This window comes from Desmodus rotundus, chromosome 11 (genome assembly GCF_022682495.2).
Source record: "Desmodus rotundus isolate HL8 chromosome 11, HLdesRot8A.1, whole genome shotgun sequence".
Lineage (NCBI taxonomy): Eukaryota > Metazoa > Chordata > Mammalia > Chiroptera > Phyllostomidae > Desmodus > Desmodus rotundus.
In genome coordinates this window covers 7,217,207-7,235,177 of record NC_071397.1, presented here as the reverse complement: position 1 = coordinate 7,235,177, position 17,971 = coordinate 7,217,207, and the positions used below count along the sequence as shown (strand labels likewise).

Here is a 17,971-nt window from a genome sequence, read left to right as displayed (position 1 = left end):
AACACGGTACAACCACTGCGTAAAACTGTTGGTCAGTCCCTCCTACAGCTGAACACACGCATTCCCCACGATGCAGCGGTGCCATGCCCAGGAACACACTGACACAACCCGTCCATATGTTCACCCAAGGACACGCGCACAAGCGCTCATAGCAGACCAGTGCATTAACACCGAAATGCCCGTCCATAGAAGGGTAAATAAACAAGGGTGTAGAGTCCCATAATGGAATACTCCACAACCGTGAGAATAAATGATCCACACAGCAGTGAGCAGAGCAAACCGGACACAAACACATGTGTGCTGTGTGATTCCATTTATGTGAAGTTCCAGAATAGGCAAAACTAATCTATGGCATTAGGCTTCCAGTTCATGGGCGGGCAGTAGCCAGAGACACATGAGGGGCTTCTCTGGGCAGGGGAAGTGGGGGGCTTTGGAATGTTCTGTTTCTTGATCCAGATGCTGTTCAGTTTGTGAAAATCCACTGAGCTATGTATTTACAAACTGTGTTTTTCTGAATCATGTCAAATTTCAAGAAAAAGTTAAAATAAAATTTAAATGGAAAACGTATATTTTTTTGGTAGGGAGTTGAGCAGACTAAGTAGGCAGTAGACACTTAGCAAAAAGCCATGGGGTATTTGATTTGATAAATGTTAACTCGTCCCCACTCTGTGCCAGGAACTGTGCAGGATACTAGGGAAACAGAGCTAATGAGGCTTCGTCCCTGTTCTCCATCATCATCTCCATCCGCAACTCCACCACCTTCATCATCATCATTACCATTCCTTAGTGCTTTCCTAGGTGCCAGCCATGGTTTCAAGTACTTTTTTCCTCTTTTTTTAATCAAGTCAGGCATCAACTTGAGCTTCATAACAGCCCATTTTGCAGATGAGGATACTAAGGCATAGAGACACGACGCAACCCAGGCGAGGTCGCCCAGCTAGCAGTAAGTGGAGCCGGACTCTGCGCCCAGGGCCTGTGCTCCGAACCACAGTCTTATACTCAGAAATCTGGCTTGTTTCGCAGCTCTGTCGGCCCCAGCTCCCATTTAGGCAGCCATGGCCTTCAACAGCACACCTCTGTTCAGAACAACAGTGATGGTAAATCACAACAGTGCGCCTCGGAAAGGCAGAGGAGGTTCCTAACTCTCCCTCTGGGCAGCTGCCAGCCCACACTGATAGAGATGCAAAAAGAGAGAAGAGTTAAAATGGCTTGGCCCTTCTACTACCCACAGGCCACAGAAACCCTGAATTTGCTTCAAACTCACTTCAAAGCTGCCTCTGGCACGGTGGAAATATTGACGGATCTCCCCATGGACCGGGCATCACCCTTTCCTGGCTGCCTAGTCAGGGGACCTTGAGCCTGGGGGCTGTGGCATCTGGGAGGAAGTAAGGGAGGGAATGTTGACACTGACCCCCACGACTGCGGTCAGTGCTTGAACTGTGAGTCCAGGTCCCCGAGTCTGGCACAACGAGCATCCGTCATGCAGGCAAGCTTTGCTTTGGCACTTGGGAAAGGCTATCAGTGTACTTAACCCAAAGGGCGGAATGCTTAACTCACAGAGCCAAAGACAGCCCGTGCTTGGGACAAATGAGTAAGAAACAAACACCCACAAAGACAAACCAGATCTGGCAGAGACTCATGCAGGAATGATGTGAATACCTGTGCGGGCAGGAAGGAAGCTCCCAGGGGGCCAGTAGGGTCCACTGAGACCACCCCCTTTATATTACAGATACACCAGGAAGGCAGAAAGTCCCAAAGGTCAACTTGCGCAGTCCTCTGTCTCCAGGACGGCAACAAAGCCATTTGGTCGGGCTTCCACCCAGAAATGCACACACCCTCTTCCTAGCATGAGGAGTGGGGGCAGGGGCACGTGCAAAGCTGTCAGTACAAACCAAAGCATGTGCTCAGTCTGCCCACTCATGACACCACCCTTTTTGTAGAGAAATCCATTGGGTCTCACCTAGAAAAAAACAAAATAGAGCACCAGAAAAAAGGTACACGTTTACCTATTTTAACAGGGCCCCCAGTAATGGACACCTGCAAAACAACTTCATGTAAAATAGCGCACAATGTCTGAGACAGGCAGGGAGTTAGGAAGGGCTCTTGGAATCTACCACCCAGGGGAGAGGGGATGGTGGGAGGCAGCACTGGGCAGAGGGAGAAGCGCAGCTGTGTTTAGTTCAGTCTCCGCCAACCCCACGGGAGCCCTGAAACTGGGAGACCCTTTAGAATTTTCCCATATGGGGACCGATGGGCCGGGCCTTCACCACTCTCACCCATCACTGGGCACAGGTGACCCAGGAGGGGAGTGGGGGGTGGTGACTATGGGCAAGGCAACTCTTGAGCAGAGGCGATTCCAGAGAGGGCTGCCCACTGCCAGCACCGCCTGAACAGGGGTCGGGGTGGCACCGCCCAGTATCCACTATGCAAAATTTGGATTCCTAGGCAATCAGAGCATGGAGTCCATGCACCTGCGCATTATACCATACTGCCTGATTCGCTCCATCAGAACTGTTCTCTAACATAATGTACAGTCTCTGACATTTCCTGCTGCATTTCCTGCGTTGTCAGGGATGAGGAGACTCAAGGAGGGAAGGCTAAATCCGATGAGAGGGGGTGGGGAGAGCCATAGGACCTGATGGTGAGTAGCTTCCGTAGGGGACAAATGAGGACCACAAACCACATATAGTCATACCCCATGGTGGTCAGCAGGCCTGATACACCACCACTCAGCCTGAGTGACAAAGCGAAGCCTCCCGGGGTGACGGATGCTTCGTACGTCACACTTAGGGACCCAAACGGGTGATGAGCCAGGATGAAACCACATTAATATCTGACAGAAGATGGAAAAATAAACACCCCTGCCAGAATGGCATGATCTCAAATATATACAGCTGTGTGTAGGTATAAAGAAATCAGAACAAAAGAGACTGATCCATTGTAGGGGCGACCTTGACATGCGGTCAAGGGGAAGAAGAGTGTGTACAGTCAGATTCAATTTCAGTGAAAAACAAACACAAACAAGATCCCGCTCCACCTGCTCCCACACCTGTAGGTATTTGTACGAACAAAGGAAAAGATACAGAAGAAAATTCTAGGTTATTTACATTAATTACCAGGGTGTGGCTGGGGATAGAGATGTTTTCATTTTCCACTTGTTTTTTTGCATCTCTGAACAACATTGATGCACATGTTTAAACAAGAATTGCTTTCATAATTTGGAAAAATCAAATAAGGGTACATATTATTGAATGATTGGCATAGCACCAAATATATAATGGAGACATATATAAACATACTATTTCATTCTCTCTCCGGATAACTCCCCTCTTAGAAGCCAGTTCCTAATTGTCCCTTTGGGGCTGATCAAAAGGTGTATTGAATGGCCCTAGCTGGTGTGGCTCAGTTGGTTGCAGTGTCATCCTGTATATCGAAAGGCTCCATATTTGATCCCCTGTCAGGGCACATGCCTAGGTTGCAGGTTTGGTCCCCAGGTGGGGCAGGTAGGAGAGGCAACCCACTGACGTCTCTCGCGCATCAACGTTTCCTTTCCTTTCTCTTTCTCCCGCCGCTCCTCTCTAAAATGAATAAGCATGGCCTTGGGTGAGGATAAAAAGAAGGGGAGGAATACGTAATTCAAGGCCAACATTTTTCTGTACCGTCCCCTTAACCCTTAGAAGAGAACTTCATTTTACTATTATTCTACACACAATATATATCTGTCACCAAAACAATCTGCCTCTAACATCTATAAAAAGTACGCAATACATTCTGTAGTCAAATGGCATTGCTGTGAATTACAGGCTATTTGCTATTATCCAGGACGGTGCTTCTCCCTATTACTGTGCTAATGAAAGCTGACCATAGCAAGCTAACTCCCCGTTATCCTGGCACATACACATGAAAGCCCAGAGGCCAGAACCCAACTTTTAGCACATCTGCTGTCAAAGACTTGGTTTTAAGCATCTTCCAACCTTCTTTGTCCCTGACTGTACCCTAGGAGGGGTGTCCCAGAGGGAAGGAGTCACCACAGAGTGGAAGGATGAGGACACAAAGGGCCCACATATGTCTTTAAACTGGGTAGCTCTTCTTGATCTGGTTGGCTATGGGAATTCTCTCTTGCAATCCCATCAGCACCTGGGCAAGTCCTACTCTTTCCTCCAGAGTTAACTCAGGTAGCATTGCACTGAATCAAGGGTTCCTTGACACTCCTTGGCTACCAGATGGGGCTCAACAATGCAATTTGACTTTTACGAGCTCCAAACGTAGAAAGCAAGGTGGGGACTGTCATGCAGTGTGTTGAATGTTATGACAGAGCTGTGTGTCCAGTTCATGGGAGTGACAAGGAAAGAATGACTGGGGGTGGGGGGAGCCTTGCAAAGGGAGTTTGAAAGAGAAGGGGACAGCTGAGTAAGCCTGGCAGGAAAAGCAGACCAGGAAGATAAAGATCAGGAAGGGTCTTTCTGGCAGAAAGAACTTTGAACAAGGGTATAGAGGTGGGGCATGCTTGTCATAAACTCCAAGTGACAGGGATTGCTGGTTGACACAGCGATGAGCTGCACAGGAGAAGCTCACTCACATCAGGGGCCTGATCTGCGTTGTCTAGGAGGACACCCTTCACCTCAGAAACCTCACATCGTTTTCCTTCGTCACACCAGCTTACGGACTGATTTCCACCCCCTTATTCTGTCCGTGACGCTGGATTTAGATTTTGACTTCAATCTAGTTGGTTTTTGTTCTACTTGGTTAATAGCAACAACCACGATAGTAAGAGCTAACAGTTGCTGAGTGATTACTCTAGGTCAAGGGCTGCCAATTCTCACAACCTTCCTGAGAGGGAGATATTGTTCATCATCATCCCTGTTTTCAGATGAGGAACCCGAGACTCAGAGAGGTGAAATAATATGCAACGTCTTACAACGGGGAAGTGGCAGAGCCAGGATTCAAACACAGGTTTGCAGGATTCTAGGCCCCATATTCTTGACCACCATGCTGTAGTGACTCTTGGAATATTTGTTCCATTCCTGTCTGAGGTCTAGAACAGAAGCCACCAAACTTCTTCTGGTACAGGGCCAGAGAATAAATATTTTGAGCACTGTGAACTATATAGTCCTTATTACAACACTCAACTAGGTCCTGTTAGTGTGAAAGCAGCCGTTGGCAATACAAACAAGTGACATGGCTGTGTTCCAATAAAACTTTATTTATATAACAAGGTGACAGGTTGGATTTGACTGTCGAGATCGTTGGCTCCTAATATATAGCAATGTGTCTGTTCATTCATTCAGCCAGTGTTTACTGAGTATCTACCTTGTGCCTGACACTATTCTAGGTTCTGAGAATACAGGAAGAACCATGCAGGTCCCTACCCCTATGGAGCTTACTTAAATCCTAGCAAAGTCCTGCCTATTTGTCTTACCTATACCTGATACCCTGAGTCCTAACCCTGGTATAGTATTCTTCATTCTTCCCTCAGACCCATGGCTCTCAACTTAGACTTCAGATCACGTGGGAGCTCGTAGAACTCTCCATGCCTGGGCTCTGCTCCCCAGAGATCCTAATTTAATTGGTCTGGGGTGAGCCCAGGTATTGATACTTTTACAAGCTCCCCAGCTGATTCTAACGTGCAGCCAGGCCTGCAACCCACTGCTCGGATCCTCCCTCACTTCCTGTTACTTCCACTTACCTACTTTGTAACTTAGTGTAAGTCTTTTAGCCCACAGAGTAAGAACCATAAAATGTGGACAATACCATCTCACAGGGTTGTTAAGATGATGAAGTGAGGCCATGTGCTTTTCAAACGGTAGCATGTTATACAAATGTAAGGTATTGTTGTCATTATGCCGTTGTTATTAGGTTTTAATGTTAGGTACTGACTCAGTGACTTCTCTTCCCAGTTTTGACTTTGACTCTTTGCAACTTCTAAAACAAGCCGAATGGAGACAGCTCACTAAGAGCCCAGGTTCACTGGTGAGGGAGCTGGTGGCCTTTCCTTTATTCCACAGGGCATCGCATGGGGCTTCACAGGCATGGGGAGTGCTCATCTGTGCCCCAGTTTTGTATGGAAGGTCTCCATTTCCAGACTGAGATAACTGACCTTTGAGCACTGATGTTAAGCCTTGAATAAGCAGTTTATTTATTTTCACTCATGGACAAATGTCCAAACACATGTACTTTCCTGAGCTCAGTTCTAGAGAGCGAAAAAGGCACGAACATTTTTCTGAGCACCGAGCAGTTTGCTAGGTCCTTCCCACATAGCATCTCATTTCGTCTTCAGAACAACCCTGGGATGTGAGAATAGTTATCGTTCTCATTCAGCAGATGAAGAAGATGAAGCAGAGAGGTTGATTCTTGTGATCACCCGGAGCTTGTGACCTCCGGGTGCCAGAACTCACACCTGGGTCTACTTGGTTCTGAAGCTTTCTCCATGGAACCAGAAGGCATCCTACAAGTCATTCAGCTCCACTCTGGCCAGAGATAAACTGCCTAAAGTTTATTTTTCCCAGGTTTCTTTTCTTTTCTTTTCTTTTCTTTTTTTTTTTTTGGAGGGGTAGTCCCAGAAAGTATCCCACACCACCTGCTAATACCCACAGTCTGAAAAGGCTTGCACAGCGCGGGCATGATACACATGTCCAAAAAAGAAAAGGCATTTCCTCCCTAAACAGCATCTTGACGGTGTAGTTTTAAAACCTCATAATGAAACAAGCAATACAAAAACCACCCAAAAATGTGAGGAGAGAGTTGGAGAAATAAGACATTGCCAGGGTTGAGGAATTCACTGACCCCCAGTCTGGGCCATCTCAAGAGATGTTGGCCAGTGGCTCTCAAAAGCTGAAAAGTCATCCCAGGCCATCGTTACAGAGAGCGCTCGAGCAAAACAGAAACAAATGTGATCCTTAGAGTTTTAAATGTCAACTTGAAGAATAACTTAGCAGCTCTGAGTTGGGCCAAGAGAACCTGCAGCTGCTCTCTCCAGCATTAGATGCTCCTTCTGTCCTTGGACTAGCCATCCTCCTGCCCCATATCCACCAGGGAAGTTTACAGATGCCTAAAGCTTCCATTCTTTACAACCAACCCATCAGAATCGCTCCTTACTCTGACCTTAGCTCCCGGAGGCACAGTTTGCCTAACAAACCTGACCTCAGGCTTAATCTTCAAGACTCAGCTGGTCTTTCCACCTCATTTTCTTAAATTCTTTTTTTCTTTTTGCTGCCCTGATTGGGTGTTTTCCGCTATCTTGTCTTCTAAATCCCTGATTCCGTCTTCTGCTTCCTCTAATCTGCTATCAAATTATTTGGAAGGAACACTTAGTAAAGTATATGATTATCTAACCACTATGCTGTACATGTGAAACGAATACAAAATAATATTGAAGGCAAACTGTAATTGAAAATAAAATTAAAAAAAAGAAAAAGGCTAAAAGTAAAAAAAAAAACAAAACCAAAAATGGTTCTTGATCTTGCTGCCCCACCCCCACCTTGCCACCTCGCCACCCCCACCATACATGAACAACCTGCTCTGCTGCCTGCCACCTCTGGAGAGAGCTTACACAGGAGTCGGTTCCAGGACAGGTATCCAGGATGCCCGGTGCCACCCCTCAGGGCACTGGGTCAGGCATGCTCATGGATCACCCCCATCAGCCACCTTTTCCAGAGGGAGCAAGTCAAGGTGTGACCTGAGCCCTGGAAATTCCACCCCCGCCCCCCGCCTTCAATAATGGAAAACTTGGAGCCAGATTTGGTTGGGAGGTCCTTTCTAAACAACACAGGCTCGACGGCTGGAAACTGCAAAATGAAATTATGACAGTCTCTTTATTAAAGGTCTGCAACAGTGCTAGCTCTGCTTTCGTTCTTTTGCACAAATATCATTTGTGGAATAACCTTGTGTGGTAAATATTATCCTCAGCATGGTTTCACGGATGAGGATGCTGAAGCTCACAGGAACAAGTAAGGTCTCCCAGGCGGTGCTCCGAAGCCTGCGTTCTATCCTTGTGCCAGGCTGCATTTGTAGTCCAGACCTGAAGGGCACGAGATCCCTGAGCACAGACCCTCTGGCCGTGGAGACCCAGAAGGCCGTCTGCTATGAAAGCCAAAGACAATGTCCACGTTGTTTTTCTGCCAGGTGTGTCTGCCCTTTGGACCTTCAGGAGAGCCTGAGAAGGAATGCATCCTAAGTATTCTGATCTCAGAGAAGATTGAAGGACTGGCCAGATCTTGAGCTGATAGAAGGGACACTGAGAAGGCTTCACTATCAGCCCAAGAGTCAGTGGTATAGGAATTTGTCCAGGTCTCAAGTTGGTGAAATGTCTCCCAGAGCAAACCCAGAGGGATCAGGATTCTACTGACCACCTGCAGAAACCCACAGGGTGAAAGACTAAAGGCCCAGGTCTCTCCCTGAGGAGCCCTGTGCTGGGACTGGGGTGTTTCTGGGTGTCCACCCCCTCCGTCCCTGGATGCTCAGCGTTCTGCTTGTAAACAGTGGGAATGAGTGGAAACACTTAAAATTGGTCCTCCCATTGGTTCCACTGAAATCAGAGCAGCAAGCTTCTGTCTTGTTGGTTATCTTTGCACGCCCCTGACTATGGGCACTTAGGCTGGCCCTCTCCGCCCTGGGCCCAAGGCTCTTCAGTGAGGGAGAGAGTTGAACTTGTTTAGTGTCCAAATCATTGGGGGCAGGAGGTTGGGAAGAAAGACTGGGGAGAAAGCAAGTTCTCACAGAAAGCAGTAGCTTCAACCTCACCCCCACTTACCCAAAAAGAAAACATTCACAGGCCTTCACAGTCCTGGCCCTGCCCTCACAGCCTCCCCCTTTCCCAAACGCCCGACTCTCCTCTCAGTTCTAGTGCCCAGGGGAAGTTCCTCTACTCTTTTCGTCCTGAGGGGGGCACGAGCAATCCCTCAGCGTCCCAGGAGCTGGAGGGAAAGCTCTGAAAACTCGGCTAGGAGTTGTGCGCCGGAGCATGCAACTTACCGGGCAGCAAGACCTAACAGCACAGTTGTTTTTTGGGTTTTGTCTTGTTGTGTTTTTAAGGAAGAAACGCAGCTGTTTATGGGTCCAAGCCTGAAGGCTACGACCGTCAGCACAAAGTCGCAAAGGTGTAAGCGTGCACTTGCACGCTCATCTCCCAGGAGCCCAGCTACCCCATTTACACAATATTTTACACTGCCCTCGAAGCGACTTGCTTCCTTCTCCATCACACTTAGGTTGAAGATGTACGCCTTAGGTTAAACGAGTCTATTTCTGACATTGCTGTCTGCTCAGTCTATTATAGTGTTTCCCTAGGGGTCAATTTGTATAATTTCTAAAATCATCCCCAAATCTCCAACTTCCTGTGGGTCCAAATTTCCTCTCTGTCCCTTCATTCTCTCATTTTTCTAGGGCACAGGGAGAATCCAGTACTGTTCCTCCCATCCAAACATTGTAGGTTGGCTCTATTGCAAAATACAAAACCAGAGAGCCGGCTAGGGCAAAGCTGAAAGGGCTCTCTTTGTGGTCACTGGTTTGTTGAACCCAGCTATTGACATCCAGCGCCATGCATTGGGCAATCCAGGGCTGCTGGGTCCACAGCGCCCGCGCCCCCTCTCCTCCCACTCTCAGAAGAACACAATTGCCCCTCTTCGTCCTCGGGAAAATCCATTTCCTCCATCAACCGGCTTTTCAGAGAAATCCGAGAAACTGACACCAAACTTAGATGGGGCAGGGGCGGGCGGGGGTGGGGGGGGCGCACAAAACTTGAAACTTTAAACTTTTCAAAGATGGGAAGTTGCTTTCATTCCCATGTCGGCTTCAAGGAAAACCTCCAGGGCCTCTTTCCTAGAGAGGCATGCTTTTCCTTCCCACCTTCCCAGGAACTTTGCAAATCCTCCACAAAACTGTGCAGAAGTGGCCAAAGCAGAGAGAGAAGAGTTAAATCGAGCCCAGACCTCAGCAATCTGTGTTCAATTTTGATAAAAATCTCTCTCCCTCTCCCCCACCATCCCCCTTCCTCCACCCCACAGCTCAGACAAGTCTCTTTATGTTACGAGCTTGCATCTTGTTTGGGGCACCGCGGTGCTTCCAGAGAATCCGGCATGTCCCCCACCGTGGGCACATGTGGCAGACACATTCGTCCCACTCCTGGAGCAGGGCCGGACACAGACCCTCAGTGTCCCTGCCACCACCACTCCTCCTCTTCCTATCTTCCTTCAATTACCTGCCTCTTGACCAGATCCTTCCTTCCCAGTGGCCTGGGGATGTCAGGGCCAAGGCAGGAGGTTCCGCAGCGGCCACAGGTGCTAAGGTACCCAGAGTCAGGACTCCGATCCTGCGATGCTCCTTTCTTTGCTCCAAGTCCCACTGCCCACTGCTGCTGAGAGCAAGAACCTCCGGCTTCCCCTCCCCTGCCTGCTGGCCAGGGGCCAGGCTTGCAAGTGGGAGCTGGGCTTGTGAAGAGTTAAATCATCCCCGTGAAGGCACAAACCGAACCAGGACAAGACACCGCCAAAAAAGTTGTCATTGTGGGGGGTACCGGCTACGTTTGTCCACTTGTGACAACAAGGCATCAGATTTCAAAGCCACGAAAGAACATTTTTTAAAGTTTTCCAAAGACATTTCCTGTGTCCAGATGTGCTGAGACCGACAGACACACACGCACACGCACAGACGCGCACGCAGGCCCTGGGAGCCCACTCGGGCAGCCGTGGCTCCTGCAAACACTTTGGAGAAACAAAACAGGCAGCCTGCGGAGCCTCTGCCTTTCCGATCCGCTCTTACCACTGTGGACAAAGTAGGGGGAGAAAAGCGGGGCAGTGCTGGCAGAAAGCACCCCCGCCCTCCGGCCCAGCCCCCGGCCCCCGGCCCGACGCGAAGCCCAGCAGGCCGGGCGGCCGCACTTACTCCGAGGCCCCCGCGCCGGGCGCCGCTCCCTGCTGCCCGGCCCAGGCGGCGCGCTCGCGGCCGCGCTCCGCTCCTCTCGCCGGCCTGCGCTGCATTCTGCGAAACCGCCGCCGCCGCCGCCCCTCCCGGCCGGCCTCGCGCCCCCGCCCGCCCCGCTCTGACGTCAGGCGTCCTGGAGCGGGATATTTATGGACAGGATACTCTGAATTTTCCCTAGGTAGAGTTCTGATTGCAGTTCCTTGGGATTTGTAATTTTCACACTTTCAGACAGAAGGGAGGGGAGGGGGGGAGAGGGCAGCCGGCAGGGGCGAGGCAGACAATGAGGGTAGCTGTTTCCTACTTTGGCAAGGAGCCTTCTCAGGGCTCCCTCTGTTTTGGAAACATGTCAGGGTCAAGGAGGCAACAGCGGCGACCTGGGCAGTAGGTAGGTTTCTCCTCGCTCCTCCCGTGGGCATGAGGCGCAAAGACCTGGGCTGAGCCGGCGGGGGGCTCAGGTGTGCAGGGACTGCCCTACTCCATCCTCAAAGGGGCCCGTGGTAGGACAAGGAGTCCCAGGAAGGTACTAGGGCAAGAAAGCAGATAAATCAGGCAGAACAGAACAGCTAATTAGAAGCCCTAGTCCACACCCTAACAACTTTTCCATTTCTTCTTTGGGAGTTTGTATGTTTCAAAAAAAAAAAAGTTTATTTTTACAAAATTATGTTCCACACTCCCTGCCTCTGTATAGCTTTTCCAACTCAGTGCCAGTCAATTCATCTTACTTCACTGCTTACATACAGAGTTTGAACCATTTACAATAGCTCTTATTCATACTTTGAAAGCGTGCTTTTAATGTTTTTTCTTAAATGTTATTGTGATCCATCTTCTGGACTGGACTGGGAATTGCCTCAGTCAAGAGCAACCGTCTGCCTCATGGTTGGCACCCTCCTCAGGGGGAGGGTTTGATGTTCGGTCTCCCTCACAACCCCAGGAGTGTGTGAGCAGCGGCACCCACACTGGGCGGTGACCCATGCAGAGTGTTATGGGTGTCCAGGTCTGGATTCTTGATGGTTTTCTGTTTCTCTATCGAGGTCAAGCATCTTAGGGGAATGGCTTAGTGTAACAGCCCTCCTTCCAGAGTAGAGAGAAAGAGGATGTAAATGCTTTGTCCTTTACGGTTCCCAAGAATTGGAGAATGAATATAAAAATGATACACATGAGATGCAAATTGCTTGTATAGTTAGATAACATAAGTGTGTAGGTACTCAACTCTCCATTAATAGAAGGAGCCCAGATAACCGCAAATCATCACTAAGCCATCACAACTCTAGTGAACTTTCCATTAGCCCAGATGGGGTGTGTGCACGCACGCGCGCACACACACACACACACACACACACACTTAACCACAGTTACAATGCAGCAGGGACTCAAGGACTTGGAATGTGTTTACCCCTTGGCAGCAGCTGGTTAGGGCTGATTGCCAGAAGGGGCCAAGTCTTAGGGACTGGGCCCCTTGTGGGGGACAGCCAAGATGTTCTGATCCAAGTCACAGAGGGCCCCGAGCCCGCTTTTTGGTCACTCTCAGGTTGCCCTCCTGAGCTTTATACCCATTGCCACATCTTTCCCCTTCCTCATATCAGGGCTCCATTGGCAAGGTAAGTTCTGCTCTGTAGTAGACATTGCAAATTGGCTTCCAAAAGCCTTCTCCCTTGCCTTCCTCAAGTAAAAACCTGCAAGTCTACAACATTTACCATCCCAGAGTCCCTTGTACCTGGGGATAGCTGTAAAACCCAGTTCTGGCCAGACGAGGTTGTCACAAAACTCTCTAAGAAAAAGTCAGATTTAGATGGTGTCCCCTTCAACACCTTGACATTCCTTATTCGTTCTTCCTCCATTTCTTCTCTCTTAGAAGATGGATATGATGCCTGGAGATTCAGCAGCCATCTTGCAGCCTTGAGAACAAAAGCCACTCCCTTAAGGATGGTAGACCAGGAAGGTAGAGAAAGCTGAGGTCATACCTTGGCTGGTGTGGCTCAGTGGATGGAAAGCCAACCTGCAAACCCAAGGGTCGCTGGTTTGATTCCCAGTCAGAGCACATGCCTGGGTTGTGGGCCAGGTCCCCAGTAGGTGGCATGTGAGAAACCACATATTGATGTTTCTCTCTCTCTTTTTCTCCTTCCCTTCCCCTCTCTCTAAAAATAAATAAATAATCTTATTAAAAAACAAAGTAAAAGCTGAGGTCTTAGGTGACATCTGTTAGTGGCTGCATCTTCCTCTGACTTCTTGTTAGGTGAGAAAAATAAACTCCTATGTGTTTAAGTTATTATAGTTGAGTCTTCTGTTGTTTATAGCCAAACATAATCTTACCTGATCCACTTCCATCAATTCACCAAAATATAAATGGGGATGATTCCTGAGCATTAGCTTACAGGTGTGTTGCAATGATATTTTATACACCTCTCATGGGCATAATTCTTCATAGTTGTTGAAGATTATTCCCGCATGTCTTCTCTGAACCTCACAACTTTGGGAGAATTGCATATGCCCGATCTGATCAATGTTCTGCTCCAGATCACAATCAGAGGACCCCAACCTCGTTCCTCTGATTCCAACCTTGTGTATTTTCCCGAACATCTTTAATAACAGCAAAAAAAGGCCAACAAAGAACACTTAATTCCCCTAAGTTGGCATGGATTCTACTTAACTCAACCAAGATGAAGCAGATTGCAAGTAAATTCTGGAAGTGCTTAGTGCCACGGTCTACTTGGGAACTAAGTTCAGTCCACTGCCTTCCTGAATCCCCCTCTCCTTGCAGCTACCCCTTGCCATCCTACCTTGAACCCCTGCACTTGCTCTTTATGAGCTTACTGTTCTTTCAGATGAATCCAGTCTCGTCACTCTTCATCCTCACGCTTTGGAATGCTCAGGCCATTCCTCTCTTGAAGCACTTTCCTCAGGGGTGTCTCCCCATCACAACCACTTCCCTTGTGCGGTCTCTCTCCTGACTCCTCTCGTCCTACCTACATGTGGATGCTCTCCTGGCAGCTGTCAGGGCCAGTCGTCCTGAGCATCACAGACTCTCCTTTCGTGAATTCGTTCAATTCTCGAGAATTCCACCAGAGGCGCACAAACTGTCTGGGGCAGTCAACCATTGTCTCTCTGCCCAAATCTATAGTCTAACCACCACTTTCCTCTCAATTTTAATCCCACTTTTCCAGCTGTTGTCTACATTGCCCAGCGGGTGGCAAGTGTTAAATACAGGGGATCTATTTTTAACTATTTTTTGAAAAATAAAAGGATGCAGCAAGTTATTGTAGCGTGAGAGTTTTTATGACTGACTAATTTCTAGTACCAGGAGCTATGGTGTGACCACCCTCCCTTGGAAATCACACCACAGGCCAACCTAATTGTCCCTGTCATAAGGTAATGAAGTGGAATTAATAAAAATCAGCAGCAGCAGACCAAATAGAAATGAAAAGGCTGGCCTAGTGAGAATATCCTCATTACCTTCTTGTAAAATTAACTCCTTATAATATCTTCATCAATTCATTCCAGGCAAAGGGAAAGGAAGGATTTAAAGTTGAGGCGAGATTGGGGTGAGACTTAGAGGTGGTGGGTGGGGAGCACGAGAAAGACAGGAACGGAAGTGTGGCTGTACCACGGAATAGTCTGGGGCTGGAGGAGGGGGGTCTCCACCCCCGTGCAGGTGAGCTTACTCAGGTTCTGCTGGAGAGAGGAATAGGCGAAGCCCATTAAATGTGTGGACTTCAGTGCCAAGAGGCTGTTTTTGAAGCTGGTGAGCCCTACAGGGCTCATGAAGTGGGTGGACTTCTTCTAAGATCATCTGATTCACCTCCTTATGCCAACTCTATCACACACAGAACCCTGATGGAGGGGTGGGGGCATCTCTGCTCTACATCGTTCTTTACCTGTCAGTCACCTGTGTGTTCCAGGAATATGTCCACTGTGTGCAGCACACTGCTCATCTAGAAAATTGAACCTGTGCACTGAGGGGTCCTCGACTAGTTCACCACACTTGTCCTGGTTTCCAAAGCTAGCCATGTACGTCCAAGGCACAGCCTATTCATGGAGACAAGTGGCTTCACAAAGGTCCCTACTTACTCACTTCCCAGGAGTACAGCTCCTGGACATCACGGACCTTGAGAGTATTCAGTGGAGACCTTCTGAGGAATAGATGAGAATCCTATGGTATGCCAGCTAATCAGTATGAGGGTCACCGTGAATAATGTGTTTTCCCTGTTTTACTAACACGGGCTATAGAAGCTCATGAAGAGAACTCATGTTAAATCCCGTTTGTCTCCAACTGTGCATCCTCCACATGGGCGGTAACTTTCTAAAGCTTGGTGTTTGTCATGGTTAATTTGATGTATCAAGTTGGCCCATACGGTGCTCAGATATTTGGTCAAACATTTTTCTGGCTGTTTCTGTGAAGGCATTTTCTGGATGAGATTCACATTTAAATTGGTGAACATCCATAATGTGTGTGGGCCTCATCCAATCAGTCGATGACCTTAATAGAACAAAGACTGACCTCCAGGATTTTGTCAGCAGATGGTCTTCTGACATGACCTGTAACTCTTCTGAGTCACCACCCTGCCATCCTACCCCTTCGGGTTTTGGACTCACCAAGCCTCCACAATTGCATGAGCCAATACTTTGAAATAAATCTCTGTCTAGCTACACACATACACACACACACACACGCATGCGCACACACACCCTGCTGGCTCTGTTTCTTTGGAGAACCGTGACTAATACAGCGTTCCTCCCCAATAACATGGGATGAAGATTGTTCCATCCCAAAGGACGGTTGAAAAGGTCAAGTGAGTCAAAACAGATTGAAAGTCTCTGCCTCAGTGAGTTCTTCTGAGACTGGAGAGGAGGAGGAGGAGGAGGAACACTCAGAATTGTGAGGGCTCTCATCCCACTGCTTAGCCTGTCAGGGTCAACGTGCTGGCCCCAGGCTCTGCTTAGGGAGGTTCCAAACCTTGTACCACGGGTTCCTTCTGTCAGTCCCTCGAAGGCGGAAGCGGCTTGTTGAGAGCTGGAGCCAGTTCAACACAGACGTCTCACCCAGGCGGTGTTTTGATCTTGCTCCCGATCCTGCTTCTCTCACTTCTAATGACAGACGTGGTCTCCGTTGCTTAGAGCAGCCTCCCCGAACCTCTGTTATCTGACAGTAACTTCCACGGATACGACTAAAGGGAGAAAAGGTCGAGAGCTACCACAGTTCTTCCTGAGAGGGACCTATTAGTAGCATATGACATGCTTCCAAACGTCGTGGGTCCTTGCTGTGGTGTGGTGTAGTGCAGAGGCCTCAGAACCCAACCTCCAAAATGCATGGTTTCTAATCTCAGCTTTGGCCCTTAGAGCCAAGCAAGAGCATCTTTCGACTCCTCTGAATAACGCAGATTAATAGGAGGACGCGCCCCATGGTGCGGAAGTGAGAATCAAAGTACAGAACATTGGTACCTTACAGACGGCCACTCTCCTCATGTGCCTTTTCCCTTCTTTGCTCTTTCCCATGCCCTACCCTCAACACACTCGGCTCCTCGGTTAACTAAGTTAATGGTAAGAATGAGCATCGCTTCCATGTACCATTCACCGGGTTCCTGGCGTCCAGCTCTCTGTAAATATCATTGCCTGGAGTTAAGAAACCTCCCCTGGCTCAGACATGACCACACCAAATAGGCAGCAATTGGAAAATTGCCCCCATCAAGGCCGTCTCCTTCCGAGTCTCAGGACTGTTTTTGAGAAGCCGTCTCAGGTTGTTTGCAGCGGCCTGGAGGGTCGGCTCTGCTGCCTCGTCTACGTCAAAACCCGAAGTGTTTAACCACAAGACACACAATCCTGGGACATCGTGGCGGCAGCCCTCTACCCTCACAGCAAGGCAGGCCACGTGTGTGTGTCTAATCCGGTATGCTCCCCCCCGCCGGGGGGTGGTGGGGAAACAGGACACGCACCTGGCCAGATGTGGGATGGAATGTCACACAGTGTGAAGAGTGCTTGAGTGGGTGGGGAAGGGGGTGGAATTCCTTCCTGACCACCTGCCCCCCCGACTATGTGTGAGCAGAGCCTAAGGTCCCCAGGCTGAGGAAGAACGAGCCCGCTAGTAGCCACAGCTGCTGATGTTATTTCTGGAGCCAGAGTTCTTGCACACTCGTGCCTGCATCCAAACTCCCATTATAGTCCCATTTCTAGTAGCTCAAAACCCTTTGAAAAATAATGCTCAGGGCCAAGTGCCCCAGTCAGCTTCAGGGTGAAATTCTATTTTGAAATGTTGGAGAGAAAGAAATCTTCCCAACTGATCTACGTGGAGGGTGGAGATGAGTCAGCCACACACATACACACTTTTCTCCATTGAGAATATCTGAGACTCCTTACAACCTTCAGGTGTGTGTGAGCCTGGGCTGGCATCCATGCGTATGTGCAGCTGAGTAGGGACCCGTGGAAGACTCCAGGACTCCAGGAGAAGTAGAAGCATGACACATTTCATCATTTGGTGGCTTTGTCTTTTAAAGGAAAAATTCTTTAAAATGGTAAAGTGATGTTAGGAATCTGTTCTTAATTACCACTCAGTAACTTGACAATCTGTTTTATCCCATTCATTTTTTTTTTGTGGAAAGTTCTCAGCAACTCGTCTCTTTAGCTGTGCATACACAATCACACACATAGATGTAAAGAAAGAGAAAACCCACCCTTGTTGCCCTTGGAAAGAGCACAGGACATTTGCACACTTAAGAATCCTCTTGCAGATATTAATAAGCACAGGTTTTCATATACTGGGGAGTCTCAGAAACACCCAACAGACTTGTTTCATTGCTGCACTTATGCGATGTAAAGGTTGGTTTTTTTTCGGAGGGTGGGTGGTGGTTACTTAAAAAAAAAAAAAGACGCAGCAACAGAAACAACAACAAAGGAACTGTCTTCTAATACTATTTTTCATGCATTCCTGCTAAGCCCTGAAAATGCAAAGATGAATAAGACGGGATTGCTATCGATAAGGAACTCGGCCCAGTGTAGGGACTATGCAATCAAACTCTACAACATTCAGGGTAAACAAATAAAAGCACATGAAACTTTCGAAACTGCT

General features: G+C 48.5%; 1 protein-coding gene across 3 annotated transcripts in view; it reads right to left on the bottom strand.

The window, feature by feature from the left end:
* DAAM2 (dishevelled associated activator of morphogenesis 2) overlaps positions 1-11,028 on the bottom strand; it is a 109,380-nt gene extending 98,352 nt beyond the window's left edge. For 2 of the 3 annotated variants that reach the window (XM_053913472.2, XM_071219653.1), the window contains exon 1: positions 10,876-11,028. The gene's annotated coding sequence lies outside the window, so the exon portion shown is untranslated. Of the gene's footprint in view, positions 1-10,192; positions 10,727-10,875 lie in introns of those variants that run through there. The other variant, XM_024557826.4, reaches the window with a different exon arrangement.
* Positions 11,029-17,971: the final 6,943 nt, after the last annotated feature.